General features: G+C 38.1%; 1 pseudogene; it reads right to left on the bottom strand.

The window, feature by feature from the left end:
* Window positions 1–45: 45 nt before the first annotated feature.
* LOC137963265 (pectin acetylesterase 10-like) lies at window positions 46–9,155 on the bottom strand (annotated as a pseudogene).
* Between the last annotated feature and the right edge of the window lie 5,226 nt (window positions 9,156–14,381).

Below are 14,381 nucleotides of genomic sequence, written 5' to 3'. Positions count from 1 at the left end.
TGAATCGAGTGCCAATAATAGTGAAGAAATCCAATGCTGACTTCTTCAATGAAAGACGAGGTTGTAACAACTCTTGTCACAAGGGTATGCACAGTCTATCATCTTCACTTCAGCTCGATCAAAGTACCAATCACCGACAACTTCACTTCAGCTCGGTCAAAGTACCAATCACCGACAGCTGCGACGATACTCTGCTGTCAACAAATTTCAGATGTTTGTTTTTCAATGGGAATCTAAGAGAAAAATAGTGACAGAGTTTTGAACCAAAGCACTCTTCCATTCTTTTCTTCCCCAGACTTGGTGAATGAAAATTAAAATAGATAAGAGTAAATTGAAACCACACCTATAAACTGAACAGTTTGGCTATGGCTGCCACCTGACATATCAGCTCAAAGTTTGACAGAGGGAGGGAGAGACAATCCTAATACCTTGTTCCTGCTGACAGGAGAATTGTTGGCAAACCCTGTGCCCTGCCTTTTTGATTGGCAATGGGCGAAACATGAATTTATGAACAACCTAGTTTTGCTTCGACATTGAAAACCCTTTAATAGCTGAAAGCATTTTATTCCTAAAATCTGTTTAAGAAGATAACACCAAAGCTTCAAAGGCATTTTGATGCCAATTATTGACATAAATGACACTAAAGTTCAAAGGTGAATAACAATGAAAGAGAAGTACTCTGGAAGAATCTGATTTGTCCTGGTGTGCACCTTTCATAATTTAACTTGCATGCATGCCATTCACCATGCGAATGAGTTGATGGTGGATACAAACTAGCTTGTACCAGAAAAAAAATAAACAAAAAAAAATGAATAAGAAATAATTCAAAACATAAGCAGACATATTCAGTAATGGATCATTCAGAATCTACAAAAGTTTACCTGTCAAATATCATATGCAGCATTTAGAAGAAAAAGTGGGGTCTTAATATTAGCCACCAAATTTTCAGGGAAGAAACAGTGTAACAAAGTTGGAACCACATACATCAATCTCCAGTTTATATGTTTTTATGTGAGAGTAAAAGAGAGAATAAAAAAGAAGGATGAATTTACAGAAGTTGGATCCTTATGCGATGTACAAAAGGATGGGAGGAAAGAGTCTATGCATATCAATTCTCATTTATTGTGCTCATTTATGATGATCCTGAAGTATTTGCAGTTAGCAAGAAGCAAGCACCGAATCAATAGCCTTGGCATAATTTCAGGCTTGCCTAGTATTTGATTGAGATAAAAACCTTTAGAACAGAGCATAATCCATGACCCCTTGATTCCACTCATGATGACAATAATACAAGAAAAAGAGCAGAAAAAAGCAAGCCATACGCATCAAGGAATATCCCAGCATCAACAAGACACTTGACTTTTATTGATCTTGGAAAGAGTTCTTTGAACTCATCACAATGCATTATGGATGATAAACATCCAACTAAACAACCTGAAAGAAGAGCATAGAATGCACCAACCAGATAAAATCACCAAAAACCCCAAGATTTTGAGTTAAAGTCCTTACACAAAATAAGTGATAAAATCATTAGATGAAAGACCAAACCTCCTTAACATAGCGCATCCCCTTTGACATCAGAGCTTCCATGGCAGGGAGATGAGAGAGAGGGTGCGGGAGAGAGGGCGAAAAAATCGAAAATGAAGAGACCCAGAGAGTAGGTGCGGGAGAGAGAGGGGAAAAAATCGACGAGGGTTCGAACCCTCGGCGTTTGGTAGATATTGATTGGCAAAAACAGGCGGAAACCAAATTCCATAACTTAAACTGTAGAGATGATTTTTGGAGTCATCTTAGTCATCTAGATGACCTGAACTCTAGTATTCCACTGACGTCAGGAGATGAACTGAATAATGCGGCTAAAGTTCATCTCCAACGACCACTTGAAAAAGAGCAGAAAAAAGCAAGCCATACGCATATAGGAACAACATCAACAAGACACTTGACTTTTATTGATCTTGGAAAGAGTTCTTTGAACTCATCACAATGCATTATGGATGATAAACGTCCTGTAGAACAACCAAAAAGAAAAGCCTAGAATGCACCAACCAGATAAAATCATCAAAAACCCCAAGATTTTGAGTTAAAGTCCTTACACAAAAGAAGTGATAAAGTCATTAGATGAAAGACCAAACCTCCTTAACATAGCGCATCCCCTTTGACCAGAGTTTTCATGGCAGCCAACCAAATTCGCTGCCCACGAAAGACAAGCCTAGCAGCCTAAATAGAAAAAAGGAAATAAATATATGTAGGAATTGGTCTAGAGTAAGAATGATTATGGTTGCTTTCACTTGAAACAAGAAAATAAATAGAAACAAATATCCCAAAGTACCTGGTTTACACCTTCACCCCTAAAGGATGCCCCATCACATATAATGGATAAGGAATAGCGAGGCCTCAGAGAGACGAAGACTGAAGAGAGATGGTGGAGAAGAGAGAGGGAGTAGAGAGATCGAGGGCCGCAGGGAGATGAGAGAGAGGGTGCGGGATAGAGGGCCAAAAAAACGAAAATGAAGAGACCCAGAGAGTGGGTGTGGGAGAGGGGAAAAAATTGACGAGGGTTCGAACCCCGGCGTTTAGTTGATCATGATTGGCAAAAACGGGCAGAAATCAGATTAAATAACTTAAACTGGAGAGATGATTTTTGGATTCATCTTAGTCATCTAGATGACTTGAACTCTGTTATTCCATTGACGTCAGGAGATGAACTGAATAATGTGGCTGAAGTTCATCTCCAATGACCACTTGACACCCCCTCCCCTCATAAGTAGATTTCGATAATTATATTTTATCTTTAGAGGAGCTCATTTGGTCATCTTGCAAAAACTATTAGAATTGAAGTCAATCACTTTGTGTGTTGTTTTCCTAGGGTGAGCATAAAGGTGATTTGAAATCTTTCAGCATTAGCATCATTTATGCTCAAAATTCAATCTTCTTCATGTTTGAAAGCTATTTTCTGAGCTGATGGGTTAGTTCAATCGAGAAAGAGAATATCTAAACTGATTTTTATTACATTAACTTAAATTGCAGAATGTTTTAGCTTGCCTATCTTACTCAAAATTTTTTCTTTCTACCACATTTATCAAAGTGCCCAATTTTATTGATCGCACATCTCCATCCTACCAATCCCTTCCTCGGATTCCCTTTCCACCAGTGTTCTGTTTGTCTATTCCACATTCCCTCTAAAAAATAAAATTAAAAATTAAAATCTTAAAAAAAAATCGAGATATAAAATATTAAAAAGGAGCATTATGTTGTTCGATTAAAGAATAAAACATTTACTATCCGTGTCAAAACTCAACCAAACTGCATTAATAAAGGAAAATAAAACAAAATCGTACTTTTTTCCCCTCTTCTCTTCTTTCCGAATATTTTGAACTGTTAAAAAAGAAAACAAACTATATATGCAAATATGTTTTGCCGCCCCTAACCGCAACATTACTAGGGAGAAATTAGATGGTGGCAGAGGAACAACGGGCAAAAAAGGGTGCAACACGAGGACTTCCCAAGAGGTCACCCATCCTAATACTACTCTCGCCCAAACGTGCTTAAATTCGGAGTTTTGATGGGCTTTCTTTTAATACAATCCACACAAGTAAAAAAATCACTAAAGTCAAAAGCCTCAATGACTCCTTCATTTACTAATCTCTTAATTCTAATAGTGGAAATATTACCTAATCTTCTATGCCACAACATAGAGGGTTTCTCATTTATAACACCATGTTTAATGCCAACATCTATACCATGCACAATTACAAGACCACAATTAAGGGTAGAATTTAAAAGAAGTTTGAATAACCATCATCCAAAATACTTTTTCCAACAAGAATATTGTTTTTCTACAAATGAAGGAAATTAGTAAGGAAATTGAAACAAAAACAACAAAATAAAAGTCTAGAAACATAAATAAGGTTTCTTGAAAAGGATGGAACATAAAAGGTCTTTTCAAAGTCCGAAACAAAACCAGAATTAAGGACAAGTCTATAGGTCTCAACTGCCCCCCCATATGAACCCATCTTGTTTCCTGAATAGTTGGAACATTAACTTTTCGTCGGTTTTCGTTGGTTTAAGAAGCTATGCATGGTGTTAGAAACATGGATTGTAGTACCAAAATCAATCCACCAAGTGTTATAAGAAATATTAACCATATTAGATTCAAAACACACTAAAGAGATGAGATTACCTTTCTTTTCAAGCCAATGCTTGAATTTGGGACAAGTCTTCCTTTTATGTCCTTTCTTCTTGCAAAAGAAACATTTGATATCTCCCTTATTAACTTAATTAAGAGGGGCTTTTCTCTTCTCGTTCTTAAATGGTTTCTTGCCACGAGTCATCAAATTTGAACTTTCAATCCCCTCTTGATTCAGCCTCCCTTCATCTTGTACACACATGGTCAGAAGTTCATTAATTGATCATTTTTCCCTACGTGTGTTGTAAGAGATCTTGAACGGTCCGTATTCTGACGAGAGCAAGTAAAGGATGAAGTAAACCAGAAATGACTCCGACATCTCAATCTCCAACAATTTTAGTATAGCGATAATGTCCCACATCTGCACGATGTGCTCACGTACTCCTTGGGTGCCTATAAATTTCATGGAACACATTTTCATCATCAAGGTACTTGCTAATTGTTGATTTTTAGGATTCCATGAATTTAGCTCATGGAGAAAAAGGGAAAGAAACCCATTAGGAGAAAATAGGAGGAAGAAGGGTTATGGAATTGATTATAACCATTCCCTTGAAGCTCTATTTATAGATTAATAAAACTACTATATTATAATAATACCCTTGAAATTAGGGTTTTAACCCAAAAACTTTAACTTAATTACATCAATGTCATCTCTCTGAGATGACCCTTTATTTACCATCCTATCCATCAATGTATGTGGACCTATGGGCCTTCTCCTTGATCTGTGGGCCTTGAGTCTGTCTTCAATATCTCTTAGATGGACGAGTCTTCCTTGATCTTATGGGCTTGGGTCCATCTTCTAATACACTTGGATATGTGAGTCTTCCTTGGTCATGTGGGCTTGAGCCCTGTCTTCAAACACTCCCCCTCAAGCTGGGGGTGAGAGAACTGTATGAACTTCTAGCTTGTTGCAAATGATATATAAAATCGTTTTTTGTATAATATGCCTCCATCATCCAACACTCCCCCTCATGCTGGTGCTCTCGTTCGTGAGGCACATCTGGTATAATATCAGTGAGAGTAAATCACTCCTAGCAGCTAGGACATTGCTCTGAGTGTCCACCTCCACCACCGTGTCCCTCTATAGGGCAACGACTCTCAAGTGGTAGAGTAATATATGAAATTAATAGAGGGAAGTACCATAAATATAATAATAAGTTCCCCCGTCAAGGACTTCAAACGACAAAAATAAGATATTTTTTACGGGGACGAAGTTCATTAGTCAAGGACTTCCAACCACAAAAATTTTGATATTTATTACAGGGATGAAGTTCCTCCTTCAAGGACTCTAAAGCACAAATAATTTTGATATTTTTTATGGGAATGAAGTTCCTCCGTCATGGACTCCCAACCACAAAAATTTGATATTTTTGACGGGGAAGAAGTTCCTCCACCACAGACTCCCAACCACAAATAAATTTAATATTTTTTACGGGATGAAGTTTCTCCGTCATGGACTCCCAACCACAAATAATTTTGAAATTTTTGACAGGGATGAAGTTCCTCCGTTATTGACTCCCAACCACAAAAATTTGCTATTTTTTATGGGGACATAAATAAATAATTGTATTAGGCTACCTCTTCTTTAAAAATAATGTCTCATCAAAAGAGACACAATAGCAGCAGTTGAAATAGACTCATGCCCATTTAACACGACCCAAAATAATCCTTGTAAAATTGACCCATGAAATAATTTAATGCACATATCTGTACCAAATAATATGCTAACCAAAGAATAATCTGTCAATTCTTCACAATAAAACTCCAACCAGAGAAAAAGGTACCGAGTCGCTCCGAAATATTTATAAAATTTGGCATGTATACCAAGGCAAAAAATAAGTGGCCTGGGTTAGTTGACACGGAATGAGTTGACTCAGTCGGAGTTGCTATGGGTTGACTCGGTCTGGCTGGTGCTGAAACAGTAGTCGACTGGGAACTCGGGCGCTGGATTGACTCGGGCGAGTCCAGGTTGTGCCAGCGGGCCATAGCGCTGTAAATTCGTGTTTCGTAACTTACGGAACATGAAATATATGAACAGTGAAAGATTCGTCTTCCTCGGTTTCTTCAGAAGGAAAATTTCCAACCCTCTTCTTCCCGGACGCAGTGCAGAAACTCGAAAGGAAAGTTTCCATCCCGACTTCATCTTCTCCGGCAGCAGTGGGTCGTCTTTCCCTGCGGCAGAACAGAGAACGACAAAAAAAAAAAACGCAGCAGCAGTACATCTCCTTCCCGGACGCCGACGCTGTGATGGATTTGGTGACGAAGGCAACTCGCCGGAAACAGTATTCTGGACGGAGTAAGCGGCTCGAGGAGAGAAGTTTTTTTCGCAAGCTGTCGTCGTCTTCGGCTTCCAAAAAAAATCGGCAGCAGCAGCAGCGTCGTTGATGGGAAGCCTTCGACAGAGGACGGTAAGCTGGACTGGTGCTTGTTCTCCCGTTCATGGTGTCATCGTCTCCGGTAACGGCGACGTGACCTTCGGCAAAACAGACCTCGGCTTAACGACAATAATTCCAGAACGGAATTATTTCCTACAGAACGGAAATAATTCTGGCGCAAGCTTCCAATTGAGTGGCCTTGGCGTGCGGCGCAGACACTGCCAGAGAAGTTAAGCGAGACGAACGGTGAAGTTAAGCGAAGACGACATCCAGTAGCAGCAGAAACACTACTCGGGAAGCCGCCATGGACTTGCTCAAGAGTGAAGACAACAGATTATATACCAAGGGTAAGGCAGTTTATCGAGGTGGGAAGCAAACAATACCAGCGGCTGATTAATGAGAGAAAAAAATAGAACTCCATCTCATCATACTCTAGCAGACAAATAAACCGAAGAAAGAAAAACAATACCATTAAAATAAACCACGAATTTCACTAACTAAAAATAACATTATGAGAAAAGAAAAATACTCTAAACAATACCATTAAAATCAAAGTTATGATACTATGTTGATTTTCAGGACTCCATGAATTTAGCTCATGGAGAAAAAGGGAAAAAAACCCATTGAGAGAAAATCGGAGGAAGAAGGGTTATGGAATTGATTATAACCCTCCCCCTGAAACTCTATTTATATATTAATAAAACTACTATATTATAATAAAACCCCTGAACGTAGGGTTTAGGGTTTAGGGATTTAACCCTGGAACTTTAACTTAATTACATCAATGCCATCTCTATGAGATGACCCTTTATTTACCATCTTGTCATCAATGTATGTAGGCCTATGGGCCTTCTCCTTGATCTGTGGACCTTGAACCCGTCTTCAATATAACTTAGATGCTTGGGTTTTCCATGATCTTATGGGTTTGGGCCCATCTTCTAGTACACTTGGATATGTGACTCTTCCTTGGTCGTGTAGGCTTGGGCCCTGTCTTCTAACACTAATGTTTTGTCAAAAGTCTCAAACTAATCTTGAATAGTTTTAAGATATTCTTTTGCTTTGGCAAAATCAAAGATGGATCCATGGATACTTTCCCTAATGTGAGACTTGATAAATATAAAACTTAAGCGATCTAATCACTCCCAGAGATCAAATGATATTTTTTCAACTTGGGTACTTGATTCCATGAGCCATGAACGTTCATCCACTCGAAATGCCAAATCAAGGTACTGCATGTTAGGAATTGTAAGCCCTAATTCAGCACTAATGAGAGCAATAATAAGAAATGTGGAAGAAGATAAAAAACAAGCACGAAAATACACAAGGTTTATACAGGTTCGCCTCAACGTGAAACTATGTCCTGTCTTCTGCCATTGCAATAATCCACTACAAAGAAGAAATAACTTACAAAGTGAAATCGCCCTTTTAGCGGCGAACCCCCAATATGAAGAGAAAACTAGGGAAACCGCATTACAAGAATGAAATTCCTAAACTGCCCTTAATGAAACAACAATCAATATATTGTGGATTAGATGGGGTCTCCGCCCCCTTTCCAACCCCCATGTCGACCAACTTAGCGTAAGGCATTAATTAGGCTCCAATCATCATAATTAGTACCATTCAGAGGAATAATATTGGAGGAATAAAAATTTGGAACAGATAAAGTTTGAAGAACTGCAAAATAAACAACAATGTTTATTAAAACATGCAATGGAACCAAAAACTGAATATTTACCCATGTAAATAAATTCAAACAAATTAATCAACATGTGAGTTGGCTTAGATTATAACACAAATGATTTATCTCGCTTTATGATGGCTTCATAAATTTATCTCTAAAGGAATTTTCTAGGCCTGTGGGCGACCAAAAATTTGTTTTAATTTGCCTATCCAATTCTAATTAATCACTTAAATATAAAAATTACCACGTGAGGTTAAATTATTAACTTTCCATGGTTAATCACAAAATTTTATGTCATTAAATTTATATGACTAAACTTAATATCGCTAGACATTTTCCATAATTAAGAATGTTGTGGTTATTTCTTAATTATTCAAATGTAAACCAAAATATGACATCAAAATAATTGACTAAAATTTATGCCAATTATTAATTTCTTATATTTAGGTCAATCATAATATGCATAGAAGATTAAGTATGCATAAAACCTAAATAAAATTTTCACATATAAAAATTAATACATATTAAACATTCTTATATGCATATCCAATTATTTAATCCATATGCACTCAAAATGAAAAAGAATGAAAACTAAAATATTCAATTTTTCCTGTTATTTATATATGAATTAAGTGTATCCAATGATAACACTAGGGTTTGATGGGCCGTGAGCACGTTTGGTACTCTTGTGCGTACAGTGGTGCGGGACAGCTAGAGAGCATGATGTCGTGCTCCTGTCTTTGGCAGCGCTCCAATGAGAGCACGGAACACCAACGCACACTACACCGGTCTCCCCCTCTGTTCAGTCACGCCGCTCTCTACTGCTCACTACCAGGCATCTCGTCCAATCGTCTCATCCGTTCAGGACTCTACTCACCATCCCTGCACCGCCGTCTCCTTCCTCAGGTGCCATCGTCGCTGATGTGCGGCCGATGAACGCAACACGTCGATGTATATAGGTTTACATTACAACGTCTCACTCTCTCAGTGCTCTGTGACTGCTCCTCTCGACTGCGGTTCGATGTGTAAGACGGTTAACAAACCATCACCTAGACAGTTCACGATCCGTCACTTAAGTGACCCATCCGTGATACTGTTTTCCACTGACAGTGGTCACCGGTTACGACCTCTTGGGTTCCCGTCGTTTGGTGGTCTCCTTTGATGGAGAGGAGCCAATAAAAGGGGGTATGGTCTTGTAGAGGTATGCATGAACGTTGCCATCGGCGAGCCTCTGTGATAGACGAGACATTCTGTTGGTCGGAGAAGATAGTGGAGAAGCTCTGTTCGTTGGAAGTTGACACAATGTTAGAAGGGATGATTTTGGTTTATGAATTTCTTATATGATTTCAAAATTCTATTTAAAGCATTCCTACATGTGGTATCAGAGCTCCCTCTCTGATATGGAGTCATTTCCGTGGAGAGGAGCTCTCTGTGTACTCTGCGAGCGCCGGTGTTGTGGAGCCAACCGGCGTCTCGATCAGCGTTGTACTTCTGTCGACGTCGCCGGCTGAAGTCTGATAGGAGGCGATGTCCAGCAGAGGGCTGCTATGGATGCTAAGAGTCATCTCTGCACGTGAAGACGACCTCCAGCACACGTAAATAAAAAAAATTGAAACATAGGTAAAACAATTTCAATGAAATAACGAGTTGACTTGGCTGAGTCGACTCGTACCGATTGTGCATGATCGGTCTAGATGCAACAAGTCAGACGAGTTGACTCGACTCGGACTCTATCGAGTCGTTTGGGTTGAATCAAATGGATTATTAATTGACATTCATTATAGTCAATTATTTTTTATGTCATATTTAGGTTTACATTTTGAATAATTGAGTAATTGCCACAACATTCTTAATTATGCAAATGTCAAATGACATTAAGTTTAGTCACATAAAGTTAATGACATAAAAAATTGTGATTAATCACCGAGATATCATAATTTAATCCCACAGAGTAAATGTTATATTTATGTGATTAATCAGGATGGGAAATAAATATTTTAAAAAAAAATTCTAATTGCCCACAGGCCTAGAATATTCCTTTACAAACAAATTTCTAGATCTCATCATATATAGACACAAATCGCATATGTGTTATAATCTAAGCCCACGGGAAAGATTATAATGGCACGCTAATTTATTTGTTTGGATTACTTATATAGGTAAATAAACAAATTTTGGCTTTATTACATGTTTAGTAAGCTTGTTAGCTACTTTTTGCAGCTCGTTCGACAAGAATTGTCGAATCTAAGAATGCAAGGTTCCTTGAGAATGATGAGATTAGTGGGAGTAGCCAACCTCGAAACTTAGTTTTTGAGAAGCATACAAATACTCCACCTACTGTTACAACTTCGAATAGATTGGTTGTTGTTCATAAAAATCATCAGGATTCGATAATTCAAGTACAACCAATAGTTGAAGAACCATCTCATCATGAGGATACTCCTATACATCAGGTTACTCAACATTCTCAACCTGAAAATGTTGAAGTGCCATTGAGAAGATCTTCACGAGTTAGAAAACCTGCAATCTTTTCAGATTATGAAGTGTACTTTCAAGAATCTGACATGGACATTTGTGCTGAAGATGATCCTATTACGTTTTTACAAGCCATGAGTGGAAAAAAATCCACATTATGGACTAATGCCATGAAGGAAGTGTTGGATTCAATGGCTAATAACCAAGTCTGACATCTTGTTGAATTGCCTAGAGGGGGGAAGGCCATTGGCTGTAAATGGGTTTTCAAAACCAAAAAGAACTCTTTAGGCAATATTGAAAGATATAAGGAAAGATTAGTAGCCAAAGGATTTACTCAACAAGAAGGAATTGATTATCACAGAACCTTCTCTCCTGTTTCAAAGAAGGATTCATTTCGGATAATTATGGCATTAGTAGCTCATTTTGATATGGAGTTACATCAAATGGATGTGAAAATGACTTTCCTAAATGGAGACCTAGAAGAAGAGGTTTACATGAACCAACCTGAAGGTTTCATTTTAGTGGGGAATGATCACTTGGTTTGTAGACTTAAGAAATCTATATATGGACTAAAACAAGCCTCCCATCATTGGTATTTAAAATTTCATAATGTTATTTCTTCATTTGGATTTACGAAGAATATCATGGATCAATGTATATACCATAAGGTCAGTGGGAGCAAAATAGTTTTCTTTCCTATATGTAGGTGATATTTTACTTGCTTAGTGTGATTTAGGATTACTTCATGAGGTCAATCGATTTCTCTTGTTGAAATTTTATATGAAGGATATGGGCAAAGCTGCTTATGTCATAGGCATAAAGATTGATAGAGACAGATCCCAAGGGACATTAGGATTGTTTCAAGAAGCCTATATCAATAAAATTCTAGAGAGATATCGTATGAATAATTGCTCATCTGGTGTTGCACCTATTGTGAAAGGTGACAAGTTAAGTTTGGAACAAGGTCCACGAAATAATTTAGAGAGGGAACAAATGAAAAATATTCCCTATGTTTCTACAATTGGGAGTTTAATGTATGCTCATGTTTTCACACGACCTGACATAGCATATATTTTGGGAATGTTGGGCATATATCAAAGTAATCTCGGTTTGGACTATTGGAAAGCTGCAAAGAAAGTCACGCGATACCTTCAGGGGACTAAAAGACTACAGGCTTATGTACAGACGATCTGATCATCTGGAAGTGATTGGATATTCTGACTCTAATTTTGCTGGCTGCCTTGATTCGAGAAAGTCAACATCGAGATTCGTCTTCTTATTACCTGGAGGGGCCATTTCTTGGAGAAGTGCAAAACAATATTTGATTGCTACTTCTACCACTGAAGCAGAGTTTATAGCATGTTTTGAAGCGTTATCACAGGCTATATGGTTGAAAAGTTTTATTTCAGGTTTTAAAATTGTTAACACCATTTCTAAGCCATTAAGGGTTTATTGCTACAATTTTGTAGTAGTGTTTTTGGCCAAGAAAAATAAGAGCGGAAGTCGTAGTAAACATATTGACATAAAGTTTTTAGCTATTCGAAAACATGTCAAAGCAAATAAGGTGGTTGTGGAATACATCAGTACCAGATTAATGATCCCTGATCCGTTCACAAAAGGTCTACCACCTGCTGTTTATAAGGGACATGTTGAACATATGGGACTCAATTCTATTAAGTAATTTATGTAATTGAGATTCCCTTTCTGTTTGTATCGCAATTTTGTCAATGAAAAACTCCATTAACTTCATTTGTGTCTTCTCTTATTTGGTTAGCAAGAAACAAGCACAAAATCAATATCCTTGGCATAATTTCATGCTTGCCTAGTATTTGATCGAGACAAAAACCTTTAGAACAAAGCATGATCCATGACCCCTTGATTCCACTCATGATGACAATAATACAAGAAAAAGAGTAGATAAAAGCAAGCCATACGCATCAATGAACATCCCGGCATCAACAAGACATTTGATTTTTATTGATCTTGGAAAGAGTTCTTTGCACTCATCACAATGCATTATGGATGATAAACCTCCAGCAGAACAACCAGAAAGAAGTGCCCTGAATGAACCAACCAGATAAAATCACCAAAACACCAAGATTTTGAGTTAAAGTCCTTACACCAAAGAAGTGATAAAATCATTAGATGAAAGACCAAACCTCCTTAAAGTGGCGCATCCCCTTTGACATCAGAGCTTCCATGGCAGCCAACCAAATTCGCTGCCCACGAAAGACAAGCCCAACAACCTAAATAGAAAAGAGGAAATAACTATATGTAGGAATTGGTCTAGAGCAAGAATGATTATGGTTGTTTTCACTGGAAACAAGAAAATAAATAGAAACAAATATCCTAAAGTACCTGGTTTACACCTTCACCGCTAAAGGATGTCCCATCACATAAAATGGATAAGGGATAGCGAGGCTGCAGAGAGACAGAGACTGGAGAGAGATGGTGGAGAAGAGAGAGCGAGTAGAGAGATCGAGGGCCGCAGGGAAAGGACAAAGAGGGTACGGGAGAGAGGGCGAAAAAAATAAAAAATGAAGAGACCCAGAGGGTGGGTACGGGAGAGAGAGGGGAAAAAATTGACGAGGGTTTGAACCCTCGGCGTTTGGTTGATCATGATTGGCAAAAACGGGCGGAAACCAGATTCCATAACTTAAACCGTAGAGATGATTTTTGGATTCATCTTAGTCATCTAGATGACTTGAATTCTGGTGTTCCACTGACGTTTGGAGATGAACTGAATAATGCGGCTGCAGTTCATCTCCAACGACAACTTGATACCCCCCCCACCCCCCCCCCCCCCCCCCCCCCCCCCCCCCCCCTCATAAGTAGATTTTGATTATTATATTTTATCTTTAGAGGAGCTCACTCAGTCATCTTGCAAAAACTATTAGAATTGAAGTCAATCACTTTGTGTGTTGTTTTCCTAGAGTGTGCATAAAGGTGATTTGAAATCTGTCAGCATTGGCATCATTTATGCTCAAAATCCAATCGTCTTCTTGTCTAAAAGCTATTTTCTGAGCTGATGGGTTAGTTCAATCGAGAAAGAGAATAACTAAACTGATTTTTATTACATTAACTATAATTGCAGAATGTTTTAGCTTGCCTATCTTACTCAGAATTTTTTCTTTCTACCACATTTATCAAAGTGCCCAATTTTATTGATCGCACATCTCCATCCTACCAATGCTTTCCTTGGATTCCCTCTCCACCCGTGTTCTATTGGTCTATTCCACATTCCCTCCAAAAAATAAAATAAAAAATTAAAATCTTAAGGAAAAATCGAGATATAAAATATTAAAAAGGAGCGTTATGACGTTCCATTAAAGAATAAAATATTTTCCATCCGTGTCGAAACCCAACCAAACTGCATTAATAAAGGAAAATAAAACAAAATCGTACTTTTTTCCCCTCTTCTCTTCTTTCCAAATATTTTGAACTGTTAAAAAAGAAAACAAACTATATATGCAAATATGTTTGGCCGCCCCTAACCGCAACATTACGAGGGAGAAATTAGCTGGTGGCAGAGGAATAGCTGGCAAAAAGGGGTGCAACACGAGGACTTCCCAGGAGGTCACCTATCCAAGTACTACTCTCGCCCATGTGTGCTTAACTTCGGAATTTTGATGGGCTTTCTTTTAATACAATCCACACAAGTAAA

This window comes from Aristolochia californica, unplaced genomic scaffold (genome assembly GCF_029961685.1).
Source record: "Aristolochia californica isolate CCGP_79_NKW_82.1479 unplaced genomic scaffold, dmAriCali1.0.hap1 SCAF_4, whole genome shotgun sequence".
In the NCBI taxonomy this organism is placed as follows: Eukaryota; Viridiplantae; Streptophyta; class Magnoliopsida; order Piperales; family Aristolochiaceae; genus Aristolochia; species Aristolochia californica.
This window is presented reverse-complemented; position numbering and strand designations above follow the sequence as displayed.